The 16,449-nt window shown below is 38.3% G+C and overlaps 1 pseudogene; it reads right to left on the bottom strand.

Moving 5' to 3' along the window:
* Positions 1 to 3,669: 3,669 nt before the first annotated feature.
* Positions 3,670 to 16,044, bottom strand: LOC118729726 (annotated as a pseudogene).
* Between the last annotated feature and the right edge of the window lie 405 nt (positions 16,045 to 16,449).

Below are 16,449 nucleotides of genomic sequence, written 5' to 3'. Positions count from 1 at the left end.
CTGGAACTATGATTATTAGTTTAAATGCATGACCTTATTTTTCTCACTTAGAGATAATAATATGAACCTATCTGTCTAGTTTATTGTGAAGACTACCTGACATTTTATATATAATTTCAGGAAACAAGGTCTAACACAGTGTAAGTAGTTTATAAATTATTTTTAATATTATCATTTTCAGCAACAATAAGAGAGTCGCAGTCTTTGTAAGGACTTTGCAAAGTACTCATTTCAACACAGGAAATGAGTAAATAAAATCAGAGGACCATGTCAGGAGAAATAGCCATTTTTTAGAATGTGTCCTTTTATTATAAAACTAGAGGCCCAGTGCATGAAATTTGTACACTGGTAGGGTCCCTCGCAGCTACTGGCTGCTGGCTGGGTACTCCCTCCCTTCCCCCAGCTGGCCCCAACTCTTGATCGAACTCCCAGACAACCCCCAGTTGAGGGGACAATTTGCATACTATGCTTTTATTATATAGTATGAGAAGGCAGCCACTTTTCAAAACTATCATAAAATAATTAAATAGCCATCTATTGTTACTGCCACTTATTTCAATTCTCCTCTATTATTTCCATAGTCACACTCCTTTGGGAAAAGTCTAACCCATAATAAATGTATTTCCTACACCTGCGAGGCCACACAGGTATTCACATTTTATAGGGAGTAATATTTTCTTTTGCAGTTTTTCCCTAGAGTACTTTATATCTTTCTAGTTCATAGCAGAAATACGTAATAAAATAAGCTAAAAATGTGAGCACTATGCAGGTAGAACTACAAATACACATTATTATACTATTTAAAAATAGTTTGGATCATTAAATGCTATTATAACATGCCTGTACCTGCATAAATTCATATGTACTATGAATAAAGTCATGCATAAAAATGTACAGCATGTTAAATATATTTGTTTTTATAAAACCAAATCAGTATAACATTATGTTTTTCTAGGAAAAAAGACAAAAGAGCTTTTAAACATCAATTTATAGGTGATAATGCATTTTTATATTGTATATTGCCTAATTGAACTTATAAATTGTTTTCTAAATGAAATATGCATCCAGTAAACAAATTTCATAGGCAATTATTTGCCTCAAATGATTTTTTCTCTTGTCAAAACACAGTGTATCTATAGTGTTTTGTTTTTAATTCTTTTACACCCTAGGGCATTTTGTTATATTCTTCAAATAAAGTGATTTATTTGCTGAAATAATATGAAAGTATAGTTATAGTAAATGTTCATAAAATATTTATTTCAAAAATAAATCCCATCCCCTACAAAGTTATGTGTAAAGAGTAGTTTCGTATGAGAAATATGCTATGAAGAGGTTTTCCTCCTGTTACTATTACAAAACATTAATCACTAGAGGCTGTGTTACTATAGTTTTTATATGAGGCCCATAAATTTGAATTTTAAACAAATTCCCAAAGCTAGTCCTCAGATAACACTTCCAGAAAAATTGATTTAGAGGACTGACATTTAATTCTGAGTTTTTTATTTATAAAAAGTGAAAATACACTTCTTAAAAGTGAACTTAGAGGTAGATGGAGGCCAGGTATTTTGAAGCTTTGTTCTAGAGGGTTCCATGGAAAAATGTAGCCGAAGGCACTGAAGGGAATAATCGCCAATGTATATGAGTGACGGTCTCCAACCTCCCAGGAAAGGGGCTTACTAGGCTTTTATGTCACACTGTACACTGAAGACTTTGGTCTAATTCCATGCCCCTGAAAGAATAATTGCAAAGAAAGTATAGTTTGTTTTGTACCTCTTGTAAAAATGATGTCTTCTCACATGAATTACTGGGAACCTACATTTTAATAAAATTATAACCGAATTAGATGGAAGAGATTCCTTGAAAAATAGCAGAATTGATAAATTATTTAAAAAAAATTTTTTTTTTCAGAAATAGGAAGAGAGAGAGAAATATTAATGGTCAGAGAGAAACTTAGATCGGCTGTACTTGCACGCACCCTACTGGGGATTAAGCCCCAAACCAGGATTGAGCCCATATCCCTGGCACATGCCCTGAACAGAATCAAACAGTGACCTCCTGGTTCCTGGTTGATGCTCAACCACTGAGCCATCCCAGACAGGTCTGAAATGACAATTACTATTCAATGTGTAATGGTTTTTGAATTTTAAGATAAGACAAATTTCAAAGTTCAGAGATATAAAGAGATTTTATAAGTGTTTTATAAAAACAGAAAAATTACTTTTATAGTGAACTCAGGTTTATGTACTAAATTCTACTCATGTAAAAACGAGATATTACCTAAAAATTGAGTAGTTGGTCTTTTGACAAGCTAAAACTCTACATAGAATTTTAAGAAATAAATTATTTATTAATGTCAGGTTTAAAGTGGCATGTTCTGGGAAAGCGAGACATCCTCTTTTATTCAACAAATATTTATTTTTTTAAATTATAAGTCTCAGGGTATGGGCTAATGGTAATATTTTAAAAGACAATATTTAAATGCTTTTCATGAAATTTGAGATTCTTGAGAAATTATAAACAAAATATAAACTTTAAAATATTAATGTTAGTGATTTGATGAGTCCAGGACTCTATGGAAATAGGTATTAGATAGAAGATAATTCATATAGAAGTATCAGAACTTTTTTTCTAGAGAGTAATTATCAGATAAAGACCTTAAGCACTGGTGGGAGCTCGGCAGATAAAGGAGAGTATGGGAAGAAATAGGTTGCTAACAGAAAGCCACAGGTGAGACAATTTATGATCAGATTGTGGAAAGGAGTTTGGCTTGTCAGGGGCCCAGTTAGAGATGACTACCTAGAGAGGTAAGAAAGGATTGAGTCGTGGGGGTTGGGAGTCGTGAAAGGCAGACTAAAGACTGTAAAATTTAAATTAATGGGCGGCCACTTGAGATTTTTAATCTACCATGGTCATATTTTCTATTTAGAAACATCAATCTAGCTATAGAATCCAGACTGGAATATAGAAAGAGAAAAAGAGTATGGAGGTTACTCAAAAAAATTAAGACTGGAGTTAATATATGACCCCTCTCTTCTGAGTATCTCCTAGAAAATTTGAAAGCATTTATTGGCACCCTTATGTTCATTGCAGCGTTATTCATGGGGGGGGGGGGGGGCCTAAGACATGGACACACCTGAACTGTCCTTCAATAGATTTCATGTTTTTGATCCTCACCGCCTTTTGAGGTAGGCAGGTGTTTTAGTTATTAATCCTAATTAGGTATTTTCTCCAGAAGCACTGAAGGATGCCAAGAAAAGTTTGCTCTTGGACTACATTTTCATACATTTAAAGAATTAGCCCTGTGGGCATGGCTCAGGCTGCGTGTCAATCAGGATGAGTTCATGGTTCGATTCTTAGTCAGGGTATGTGCCCGAGCTGCAGGCTTGATCCCCAGTGTGGGGCATGCAAGAGGCAGCCAATCAATGATTCTCTCTCATCATTAATGTTTCTTTCTCCCACTCTTTTTCTCACTGAAATCAATAAAGATTATATATATATATATATATATATATATATATATATATATGAATTAAGAGTTTTTTAAGAAGCTCTTTTTTTTCTGACTAACTTTAGTTACAGAAATCGCATTAAACATTTCTTATTTTTATAGTTCATTCTTTACGAAAAAGAGCAGAAATTTCAGAAGTCTGTTTTGGATTATTTAGGAGTTCACTCTAAGCTACTTTTTAGTTGAGAGAAGGGTTTCTTCTGTTTTGCTTATATTCTTTGAGGAACAAATGGGTGTTGACTGCCTGGACGCAGGTATCAATGCCTGGCTCTTGCCTTTGGAACCCGATGTTCCTTGATTTAGGTTTAAAGACTGAGTCTTGAGTCTCCTTGCAGGAGTGGTAGGGTTGCTGCTCTTTAATGCTGCTAGAGAGCTTCCTCTTTGACCAGAATGCTGAACTACTCTGTTAAAGTTTCACAAATAACTAACACTATGTTTTTGGAGTTTTAGCAGTGTTTCACAATTTTTTACTTCTGTAAAACAGTCTATACTGTGTTTTGCTTCTCTATTAAGAAGTTTCTGTACTAGGGGTGTTAGTTTGGGCTTGGGTTTGAGGTGCACTCCACAGTTACCCAAAATCAGCCATTGAAAACAGTATGAACATGTTTCTTGAAGACTGCTCTTATCTTATGAGGAACTGCAGGCCCAGAGGCATCGCAGGCCTGAGGAGGCAGCTAGGCCATGTCCCTATGGCAGCCACAGAGGGAGGGGAGGAAGAGTGCCCTCTCTGAGTCCCTTCTACACTGCTGAGGCCTCCTGAGACAGGAAGACTCTTCCTGAAGCTGGCTTCCCAGTCTGGCCCATTCCATGTTTGTTGTTTGCTTAGTAGCATTTGTCTAGCTTCTTAGATTCCCTGTGCCTCAAATGCTTTATCTGTAAAACTGGGCTGATAATACCCGCCTCCCATGGATGCGGTGAAAATTAATTGATGTGAAGATTTATAACGGTGCCTAGGCAAACAATAGAAACAAATTATAGCTAATATTGTTTAAAATTGTGTTGATTCTTCAGCTCAACCATCTAATTTCTGTATTCTTAGCCACATGTTGGCGGAAGAGGAGACCACAACAGCACACTAGCCAGTAGCCTGAAGCCTGGCAGCTGAAGTGTGACAGAACCAAGAGCCCATCGATTCTCCAGCACTTTCTGCTAGATCTCCCCGGCTCCAGGCAGGTGATTAATGTGCCCCGGCCTCTCCTGCCTCATTCTGTAGTCCTGATTTATGTCGTCGTGTTTTATTGTGAGTAACGTGTTCGCAGCAAGTCAGAAAATGATAACATTGAAGAGAAAGAATCCAGAAGTGAGGTGGTCAGGTGTGCAAGAGTTTCAGCAAGAATTTTTGTGCAAGAGTTATAGCAAGCAAGACTTATGTCAATTTAGATAAACATTTCTAGTATATTCTGCCATCTACCCAGAATGAAATCTCTCTTAGTTAAAGCAAACATCCAAAGGACTTACAATTCATTCCACTTTTCCAACAGATTTTATTGGGCTCGTGAAAACATAAATATGTCAACATATGTTGTTATATAAATGAATACATTAAACAGAAGGCATAGCACAGATTTAAAAAAAACAAAACAAAAACACCTCATCTGAGGAAAACAAAAATGTTTGTGCATTTTGAAATTTAAATTGCATTTTGGGCTTGGATTGCTAATATTTTTCATGCTGTGACTTTCCAACCTGACTCATTACAGATAGAAAGTGACTATCAGCTTTGGAAAGTTCAATGAAGGTGCAAAGCTGTTGATCCCAGCCCAGAAGGCACACTTCACTCATCCCTGAAGACTGTCCAAAAAACCCTGACTGTGACACCAGGCTGTTAGAGAAGCCTAAGAAAGATTAAGTCAAGGAAAGGAAGTTTCATTTTTGTGTGTGCTGCCAAAGCTTAAGGTGTTTTTAGTTGAACGCAACTACGAGAATAAACTGCAAAGTAATCAAGAGGATGTCTAAATCTAGATTTGTTCAGCTTGCTTCTGAGAATGGTTATTAGCTCACTTTGACATCCAGGGTCACTTAGCTTGGCAGATGCCGTGAAAGCTAAATCACATCAGCTTTCCTGGACTAAAAATCTTTCTAGGATCGGGAAAGTGACTTATCCTGAGGAATATTTGGTATAATTTTGAGATGTTTTACAAGGAGTCAGGCTATGAAAAATTTTACCTTTATAAGCATGAGCCAAACATTTTGTTTGTCTCGGGAAATAATAATTTCAAGAAGTAATCTATTATTATAATAGTTAAATCCATAGCCATAATTACTCCTCTAAGTCTATCTCCTGAAGTGAATGGGTAGTGACAATTTTTAAGGATGCTTTCATTGTCTTTGTGATAATATCTGGCAGTTTAAGAAATGTTAAAAGATATTGCTTCAAACACTTACTCAGGTTCAACCCAGCATTATATTACCTAGTTCATGGGCTCCAGATTTCTTGTGGCTCTGTTCTGAGATAAGTAGATGAGGAACTGTTGAACCACAGAAATGGATGATGATCATTTCATATTTCTACTACGAAGTCAATGAATTGGTTTCAATTGTTCTTTATTGTGTAGATTGAAATGTACAGAGAAAGTGGATTAGGCATAGGTGTGTTCCTCCTACCTCTCCCACATCATTTTGACATGATTCCCCCAGAAAATTAGAAGTATAAAGGAGTTTTCTCTTCTTCCTGGTGGTTATGTAGCAGAGTGGATTTTTCACATCTTCTCGTGTAACCTGGACAAGCATGGACCTATGTGGTTCAGGCTCAGAGAGGCATCGGGTTTAGGAAAAAAGGTGAACAGCTAAAACATCATTGTAAACAAACTCCATCCTTTGTTTTCATACTTGCAAAAACGAAGGGTATCCCTATCTAATCCATAGTCCCTAGCAACCTTTGTAAAAATCTAGCTTCTTTCCTTTAAACCACATGTGTCAAACACAAGGCCCGCGGGCCAAATCCGTCCGGCCAGGCCTTGCAATGTGGCCTGCACCGCGTTTTCATCACTGCACTCCACTGCGTTTCCATCACAATGACAGTTTATGACTGTAAACCATTGGCCCGCGATTTAGGCTGGATTTTAGATTTTGGCCCCTTCTCTGATTGAGTTCGACACCCCTACAACATTTCTCTCACTTTCATGACCCTAGGTCTAGAGTCATTCAAGCAAATTAGCTGTCATTCTCCGGTGTCCTGATGAGCTAGGTGTTTCATATTATCAGTGAGCCTCGTGCCAGCGATTACATTATCCTCATTCTTCACAGACGGGTTAACTAACATGCCCAGATTCACACAGCTAACATGCCCAAAGTGTTTGATTTGGAAACTTACATGCTTAAACCTAGACATGATGATGTCTCTCAATATTCTAAAAGCCCCATTTTGTAATTTGACAAAGAGCCTATTTCAAAATGTTTCTAATCCTCAATTCAACTTTATTAACAACAGTTTTTATCTACTTTCCCTCAGAGTGTGTGTGTGTTTGGGGGTGTGTGTGGGGGTTGTTTCTTCTTCATTATCTCAGGCCTTTATGCGCTTTTTTTTTTTTAAATGGGCAGTTACCTTCTTTTTTCCCTGTTAAAAATATCCACTCCATCAATATTCCATTTGAAGTGGTAGATTGTCAGTTTTGCCTACTCACTCCTTAAGTCACAAACCTTTCTCTTAAAACCTATGGCTTTGCATTCTTTTTCCATCAGTACAAAATCTTTCTTGTGTAGGAGTAAGGGTTAAAAAAAGAATATTTAAGAAAAAGATAGTGAATAAGGGAGTGAGAGTTCATGTTTAATGCATTTAATTCTTAAAAAATTGAAATATTTTTATATTTCATTTTAAAGAGTTACATAGTTATTATAAAAGGCTACCCTAAGACTTCATAATAAAAATTGAAAAATGTGAATGCAAAATTAATACTTCTTCAACTGCTTAAAGGAAACATAAAAAAGATGTAAAGCACTTTAAAAAGTAGTTTTTCAATGGTCTTAAGTTTTAAAAGAGATAAATAATTCATAACAGTTCAAGGGATTTACCTCTTCCCCTTCCTTAAACCTATGCAACAAATTAATTTACTTTTGGATCAGGAAGAAATAATAAAATGAATTTCATGACATCCAGATGGTGTCAGAGAATTAATGTCAAAATGTAGCATCCTAATAGAAAATTTGGCTGTAAAATACAAGTATTTACATAAACATTTAATCTTTCACTCATGACTTAATAACTTTAGGTTCCATCGCTACTATAATATATTAAATATGGTCCTTAATTTTCAAAAGAACTATTTTAATATATTATAATGCATATGGTCAGGTCTGTGCACAGGAGCTTCTGTCCCTGTGGGGTCATGTATACTTCTGCACAGGTTCACTGGTAGGTCAACCAACCAGGCCCTGAACCTTGCATTTTCAATGGAGGTTTTATTACCCAGGCATGATTGGTACTTGCTCAGCTACTTTAACTCAGTCTCTACCCTCTTTCCCTCCTCTGAGGTCAGGTCGCCCAAAGTTACAACACTCTATTCAAATAATTGGTCTTTCTGGTGATGTCTCCATGGAAGTTAGATAGGCAAACCCAAACTAAGAGTTGCCTCAACAAAAATACTCCTGCTACTCAGGAAGTTCTAAGAGTTATTGAAACTCTGTGCCAAGTACTGGGGATGACCATTAGATATATTTTTATATCACAAAGGCCTATTATGTGCTAATTTTATCTGGTTTTGTGATTGATAGAGAGCTTTTAATACTTTGTTCTGCCATATACAATTTTATACTCTTCCATTTTTGGTTGTTATTGATTTTGAGATTATTTTTCAAGGCAATAAATTTCTTATATGTTTCACATAAATAGTTTATCTATTTATCTATCTATTATCTATCTATCTATATATCTATCATCATCATCATCATCATCATCATCTCTACTATAGTTCAATAAAAAGAACGTTCTAAAGTGGGGTCAGTCTTGTGAAGGATTTTGCTATTAACCAATGGTTCTGTGCTAGGCAGTTACTGTCAGAAAGAATTGAGTTGTAGGATACCCAGAAAATTTGGCTGTAAGATACAAGTATTTACATAAACATTTAACATGACAGTTGGTGTCAGAGAAAATTCTAATATTATTTAGTCATAGTCAAGATGGTTTAAGGCTTAGACAACCCAGAACAGGAACTGAAGCCTGAGTTATCCTTCAACTCAAGGGAAAGAAGCACTTGGAGAATAAGCAGATATGCAATATGAAACACGCTTCAGTATGAAAGTTGGGTCCCTGATGTCATCCACGTACTATGAAACTCCATGTCAAAACAGCCATGGAGAGCTTTTCAAGGCAGAAGGAAGATGCCAGCCCCCTCTCAGAAACCATTTGGTCATGGGCCATTTAACAATCAGGGCGAAAACGGATTGTGTTCAGGACTTAAAGAACAGAGGCCCCTGCTCAGCTTTCTGCTAGACCAAGAAGAATCAGTTTTCTCCAAGTCTTAGAACTCAAACCCACAGAATTCCAGGGTTGTGTAGTGTGTCAGTGCTCTCTACCAAGACAACTGTGTTATGTCTGGTCTTGCCTCAACCTTCCTCTCCTCATTTCAGCTTGTCCCTGTAGTCACGGCGGGGCCTGATCTACATCTTCCCGGTGTTCAGTATCCTGATATATGGCCCTAATTTGCCCATGAGCCAGACCATTGGTCTGAAATCTTAGCTACACATTAGAATCAATGGGTGGAACTTTAAAAAGGCCATGCCCAAATTCAACCATACTAATGAAATCAGGATCCTTGGGCATTTGTGTATGTAATATTTTTAAAACTCTCTGGTGTTTTAATGTCTATCATTGCACTGGGCTGATAGAGTCAACTTTGCATATCCTATATAATTAAAGGCTAATATGCAAATTGACCAAATGGTAGAATGACTGTTGCTATGATGCACACTGACCACCAGGGGGTAGACGCTCATCACAGCAGCTGCCCCTGGTGGTCAGTGTGCTCCCACAAGGGGGGTGCCACTCAGCCAGAAGTTGAGCTCAGGGATTGTGAGCGCAGGAGCACCTCCTGGCTCCCTGGCAGTGCTAAGGATGTCAGACCATGAGGAGTGGGCCTAAGCCATCAGTTGGACGCCCCCCAAAGGCTCCTGGACTGACACAGGCCAGACTGAGGGACACCCCTCCCAAGTGCACAAATTTCATGCACTGAGTCTCTATTAGTAGCTATAAAGCAACACAAGTTAAAAGCAACATGATGGTTAGTTTGCATTCTAATGTAAGGTACCAGTCTAAATTTAATGCAGCTGCTTAGTCCAAGGAATTTGAGAATGAATGACCATAAATCATTTTTTTTAATGTAGTGAATAACCTTTCAGAGTAAGATAATTTTTTCTTTCCTTAAAGCAAAAGAAACTACTCAACATCATTCAAATCAGTCTTATATGATCTTTTATGGAAGGTATCAACAGAGCACATGTTCAGATGGTCCTACATTGAATAAATTACAAAATCAGTTAAGAAATAAAGAATTAGAGCAATAGAACTATAGTTGTCAAAGTCAGAGAGTATTTTCACTATGAAATGACTCATCTTTTAAGACTAAGAGACAGAGAATGCTTCCCAATTAGTTGTACCTCCTCTGATATGACATAGATTAGCAGGCCAATTAGGGATGAATCAAAGAAGAATGCAGCCTGATAGATGTGTTCGGACTGATTCACTAATCTTTCACTCTTTCAAACATATTTATGAGTGCCTGTCATTCTAGAATGATACGCGGTACCATTCTAGGCAAGGAGGATGGAGTGGTTAAGATAGGAGACAAAGTCCCTGACTTTATGACATCTACAGAAGTCATATGGGAAATAAAGAATGCAAACTGCACTGTTAGGAAGCACAATAAAGAGATAAAGAAAAGGGTGTGTGTGGGGGGGGAGACAGCAATTTAGAAAAAGTTACTAATGTAAGAGCCTTGAGTGTGTTATGCTTTGCTCATCCCCAGGACCCCACAGGCTTAAACTTCCTATTGAAATATATTATGTGTAGAGTGGGAGTTGCTTTGCCAAAATACTTTTTTCCCCCAATGCCTTTTATACCTTTTTGCTTTTGGTTTTCCCTGTGAGCTATGTCCAAGAGAGGGTCTGTCTCTTGCCTATAAGTTACATGCTACTAGATGCTTGCTAAGCTGGCAATGAGTGTGTGTGTGTGTGTGTGTGTGTGTGTGTGTGTATGTGTATGTGTATGTGTGGTGTATGGGTACAATCTCTGCTGTTCTCAATAAGCTTCAGTCTAAAGCAGGCACAATACCCCTGGGTCCTGGGGACATGGCTTGCTCCTCTCATAGCTATATGCCTGGATGCTGTGCATCCTGCCTATCTCCTACTCCCAACCCCCTCCCATATCCAGGTAAGGGTTTTCTTATCCAAGCGAAGCAGGTGAGAAGATCTCAGTAAAGGTGCTCACGTTTCTTGCCATGGTTGTTACTCCCCTCCTTCAGTTCTGCATGAGGGATAATTTCTCAGGATTTTCCCAATAGCTCTCTTTAGTGCCCAGTAGGATTCACGCAGAGAAATTCTGTATGAGGAGGTGGGCTCCCCCGGGGTCCTCACCCTGTCTGGACTGTCTCTGTCACTTTGCCCACCACCTTAGCTGGTTCTTACTGGCTACATCTTACCTTCTTAAGGTAATGCTGGCCTTCCATCTCCTACTGGCCAGACATCTCCTTTATGGCTGATTTATCTTCTTTTGCCATTTGTATTCTCCTTAGATTTTGAGCCATATGGTGGCTCGTCTCAGTTCTATGGTGGGTTCCAGAAAAGTTATTAAATTTCTGTTTATCTAGTGTTTTGTTTTTCTTTGCATGTTGTAAGGTTGCAAGCTATGTTTATTTCAGCTCTCTATATGCTAATGTGGAAACTAAGCAAATGGTTAAACAGCACCTGCCAAGGCTATAACTAGTTAGTTATTTTAGCTAGTTTATTTGTGGTGGAACAACAATAGTTTTCTTACATTATTATCATATCTGCAAGTCTCATAATATAATCTTCTAGAGGTCTAGTGTATAAAATTTGTGCTCAGGTAGGATCCCTAGTGGCTGCTGGCTGCCAGCCAAGATCTCCTTTCCCTGGCTGTTTTCTTGCCTTCGTTCTGTGCCACCCCCTGGTGGTCAGCACACATCATAGCAAACAATCGAACTCCCAATAGGTCAAACTCCCATGGGGACACAAAGTGTATTAGGCTTTTATATATATAGATTGCAGAAATTGGAGGTGAAGCCATTTCCTCATATAGTCAGTTATTATAGAAATGATGGTTCAAGGCTGTATTGACTTTGTGAATTAGACAGGGAGACTGAATTTGGTTTTTGCTTATCTTAGGGTACACAGTAGGTTTCTGCTGTGCGAACTGCAGGATATAATGTGCCCACTTACTTATGTGCAACTGAGACAGACGGAGGTGTCATATTTGCTGTTGTATCTTTCCTGCATTTTGTAAAGCTTGAGCTTATACTTGAGGTAATTTTTTAAAAAATTAAATGGTCCTATTTTATTGAAAAATTTGGGTTCACTTCTATACAACCTGTCTTTTGGTTTCTAATGTTGCAAAAAATATTTCATCCTGGATTTAAGGGAAAACACCAATTCCTCACCAACAATCTTGGTATATAAAAGTTAGGAGGAAAAATAAACCGCATCAGCCCATTTATAAAGGCTCTGTCTCAGCTTTGTCATCAGTGAGATAGAGCCTTCCAGCCATAATTCTTCACTGGTCTACGTCCCATTCATTACTGATATGCTTTGAGATCAGCACACATCTTAGTGACCAGATCCATGTTCATCAACCCTGCAGCTCTCATTCCATGACCAGATTGCAGGGGCAACATCTACTTTTCTGTCCCAGGAATCCCTGGGGCATCCCAGGGTCCTCACTGTTTCCCCTGTGAAGATGCCCTCCTCCTGAATGGATTGTGTGCTCTTTCATTCCTTCCAGATCTTTTCTCTCCTTCACAGTGCTTTTTCTGGCCCACCTCGTCTTTTTGTTCCCCGGTGTAAAATCTGATCTCCCCCTCTCCTGACCTGCCAGGGCACTTATTTACTCTAGTACATTCAGTGACACTTGATTATATCCTGTCTTATATTTTTGCCCAACATTTCATGGATCACATCATTTCAAAATTACTCAGGTCTCCCAGGAAGGAAGCATGTCAGTCTTATTTTGCATTACCACGCTCCCTTGCATGTTGGCAGGCATACTGGTATAGCAAACATGTGACAAACATTGAGTTGAAATAAGTTTAAATTTCTTTATTGAAGAGAGAGCGAGAGAGTGGGAGAAGAACTTTGGTGATTGGTACCCATTACTTTAAGTAGAATGGGAGAAAGAATCTGCTGGTCATCATACTCCAGAGCTGAGTAAATGGGTTGAAATTCGTATAAAAGTTCCACCTTCAATTTCTGTACCCCTCCAACTGCTGTATTCCTTTTATTTCTACACCCCAGGCTGCTGTCTGTGCTTCTGTTTCCCAGAAGCCAAGGCTGTCACTGCACATTCCTGAGGCTGTTGTGTCTTCCCTATCTCTCCCCTTATTGTCATGGATGCACTGCTGTGGATTCTCTTCTGTTTCCCACCTCTTGTCAGCTCCCTATGACAGTGTCTTTTCTCAACTGGTGAGCAGAGCTGAGCAGGATCAATTTCACCAGCCAAGTTCCCTCTCAGGGACGTAGCAGCCCTCCAGAAGCGCTTTGTGGGTGCCTGTGTTCTGCGTGGATGCTAAGGGGGACTCAGAAGTGACACGATGGGATCGCTCCAAGTGACAAATGGGACATGTGTGGCAGAGCTCATCACACCGCAGTCCGTGTCATGTGGGCTTGGGATACGGCTGTGGCCACCTTGGCCCCCGGATTCTGCCCATCTCCTGAGCAACACACAGCCCAGATCTGGTCTATTGCCTCGTGTTTCCATCAGCGAATTAGGAGACAGCATGTCCCTCTGATGACAGAGGCTGATGACAGCTTTTGCTACTCTTCTGCCAGGGAACATCTGCTGGAGTAATGGGGGATCTGTGTACTAGAAATTGCTACATGACCTCAGGCTCCTGCAGGTGTATGCTGGTTCCTCGCCTGAGATTCTCTGCAAAGTGGTTCAAAATTGCGTTCTGAGGACACTGAACATGCAGTATGACTTCGTGGGTGATCACGGGAACACCTGTCTGTTTCACAGCTGGAACATCAAATCCTTTGAGTATAAAGCATTATTCACCACTCGCTTATTTTTCTTCTTTCTTTTTGTCAGTGCCTTTGAGTTGCTCGTAAGAAGAAAATAGAGCTAGACCTACTGAATGTGTGGCTTCCGTTTACCGGCCAGGACTTTCTCATTCTGTTTTGACCAATAACATCACCACCGAGTCTTTTCAGAACTTCCCTGAGGAGAAAACAAAATAAAACAAAACAACAACAAAACCACCTACGTGTCGCTGCCAGATTCTAGGCCAGCTGCTCATTTATTGAAAGATGAGTAACTTGGCTAAGGGAAACTCGGATTGCCTTCATATGCCTCCAAAAGAGTAAAATGAGGATTTCTGGTAAGAACTTTGGATATGATTCATCTTCAATCGAATCCCAATTGCAATATGGCCACTCGAGTTGAATTGAAAAGAACTCTTGTGTTATGCTATTTCAAATAAAACCCCAAACAAACAGTTGTGTTTATAAAGAAGGTATACATTTAAATATAGTTTTTCCTCTGAAGAAAATGTCAGCAAGCCAATTCCCGGAGATTCATAACATATGGTGCTTTTGAGTAAGTCTATTAGTCAGCATGGAAAAGTAATTTATGACTTTCAATAGAGAAACTTGAAATTTACTTATTTGACATTAATACCTACATCCAGGAAATCTCAAACCTGGGGAATAAATGATGGTTATTCTAGAAACCTTGGCCTATTGACAGCCCTGCTCCATTGTAGTCACTGCTGCTGTTTCCACATCTATTCACTCTTGGGAGCTTGTACCTTCTTTGTTATTTCCCCAAGAAGAACTCTCCCATTTTCTCTGTTTCCCCTCCCTCCCTCTTTCCTTTCTCCCTTCCCACCCTCCTTTTATCTTTATGTATGTTTATTTGCATAAATTTATTTGTACAAAGTTGAGTTTATTTTATATGCACCATTGGCCGTCTCACTTCACTCACTCCTAACAGTATATTGAGGTTATCCTCGTGTTCATGCTGCGTTATTTCTTTCTGTTTATCTCCATGATGCAGGATAGTGTGCCATTGAATGGCTGTACATAATTTTAAAAAGAAATAGAATAAACATGTTTGCATTTTTAAAGTAATGATGCACATGGTAAAAGAGATATGAAGCTGTACAAAAGAGATTAAAATGGAAAACAATCATCTTTTACTGCCAATTGCACTCTTCAGAGACCACAGTGTTAACAGTCTTCAGAGTTTATGGTCGTTACTACTGTAATGGAAACAATTATATCGCTTATCTGTTTCCTAATTTTATCAAATTTATATAGTATCTCTTATCTTTCAACTTCTCTCCTATAATGATGATGAGGGACTTAACACATTAACACACTTACAAGTCCTCCTCTTCTTGCTCTTGGATATTTTTTTTGCCACTATCATCACCATCATCATCACAATCATCATCATCATCATCATCATCATTACTATTTATAGTAGTAATATTTGAAAACTTACTGTCTGTTTTTATTAACTTAGTAACCTACTTAAATCCCCATTCTTTGAATTAACAAATTTATATAATTGATTTTTATGTCAATATAATACTATTAATAGAGACAAATCCCAAATCTCAGTAGCTTAGCAGAATAAAAGTTCATTCCTCACTCATGTCATTATCAAGTCTTTGAATTAGACAGCTTCTCTTGCAGAGCTTTGTCTTCTGAAGCATCTATGCTTTTCTGTTTTATAGCAGAGAATGACAGTTCATAGCTATTTTCTAGGAATCATTTTTAAAAAAATATTTTTTATTGATTTCAGAGAGAAAGGAAGAGGGAGAGAAAGAGAGAGAGAAACATCAATGATGAGAGACAGTCATTGATCAGCTGCCTCATATAGGACTCCTCCTGGGACCAACCCTGCAACCTGGGCATGTGTCCTGATCTGGAATTGAACCATGATTTCTTGGTTCATGAAGTCAATGCTCAACTACAGAGCTATACCAGCCAGGAATCATTTTGAAAGGCTTTTCTTTTCCCAGTAAAACTTATAGTTTCCTTCAGCTTGGGAAAATTTTTGTCTATAATTTTTAATTATTTGTCTCTTTCATTGTTTCCGTTTCCAACTTTTTGTGGTCTTATTTTCTAGGCATGACTTCTCAAATTTCCTTTTTAAAATTCAGTCTCTAAAATTAGAATTTATTACTCCAGAAATCATATTTCAAATGTTAAGAAATAACTTTTATTACTTTGTTTATAATATTCTTATTGATATGTGGAATACCATTTTCAAGCTCTGAATGATATACTTTGAAAAACTGCATCTGAATCTAACTTACCTGTTTCTTCTGGACTCCATGTTCTGGTGGCTTCTCATCACTATGTTTCATAGATACTTTTTCTCAAATACCTGTTGACTTTCATAGTTGTACATGTGCATTTATGAAGGAAAGTGTTGGACTCGTGTGATGTGGTTCATGTTGCTTTTCTACACTGTTGGGAAGTCTTAGTTCTCCAATAGGGTTCTCCCTTGAATGCAAAAGTAACCAAGAATCCCAGGTAAATTCACATGGATAGAAATATCTTCTGAGTGGTGCAGGCTGGGTTTCTCAGAAAGCTGGCTCGGCATAACCAAGCACAGCAGAGTTGACTTGGGGATTGCTCTCAGGACCAGTTCCTGTTGGGGAAAGAAAGGAAAGAGGTTGGAATAGAGGGAAAACTTGGTGTTGATGCAGTCAACACAAAGCTTCTGCCAGTTCCACAAGGAATTATAATACTGGACAAGCCCTTCATGG

The sequence above is a fragment of the Pipistrellus kuhlii genome, unplaced genomic scaffold (assembly GCF_014108245.1).
Source record: "Pipistrellus kuhlii isolate mPipKuh1 unplaced genomic scaffold, mPipKuh1.p scaffold_m20_p_3, whole genome shotgun sequence".
Classification (NCBI taxonomy): domain Eukaryota; kingdom Metazoa; phylum Chordata; class Mammalia; order Chiroptera; family Vespertilionidae; genus Pipistrellus; species Pipistrellus kuhlii.
Note: the sequence above shows the minus strand (reverse complement) of the source record. Positions and strands in the feature narration are given on the sequence as shown.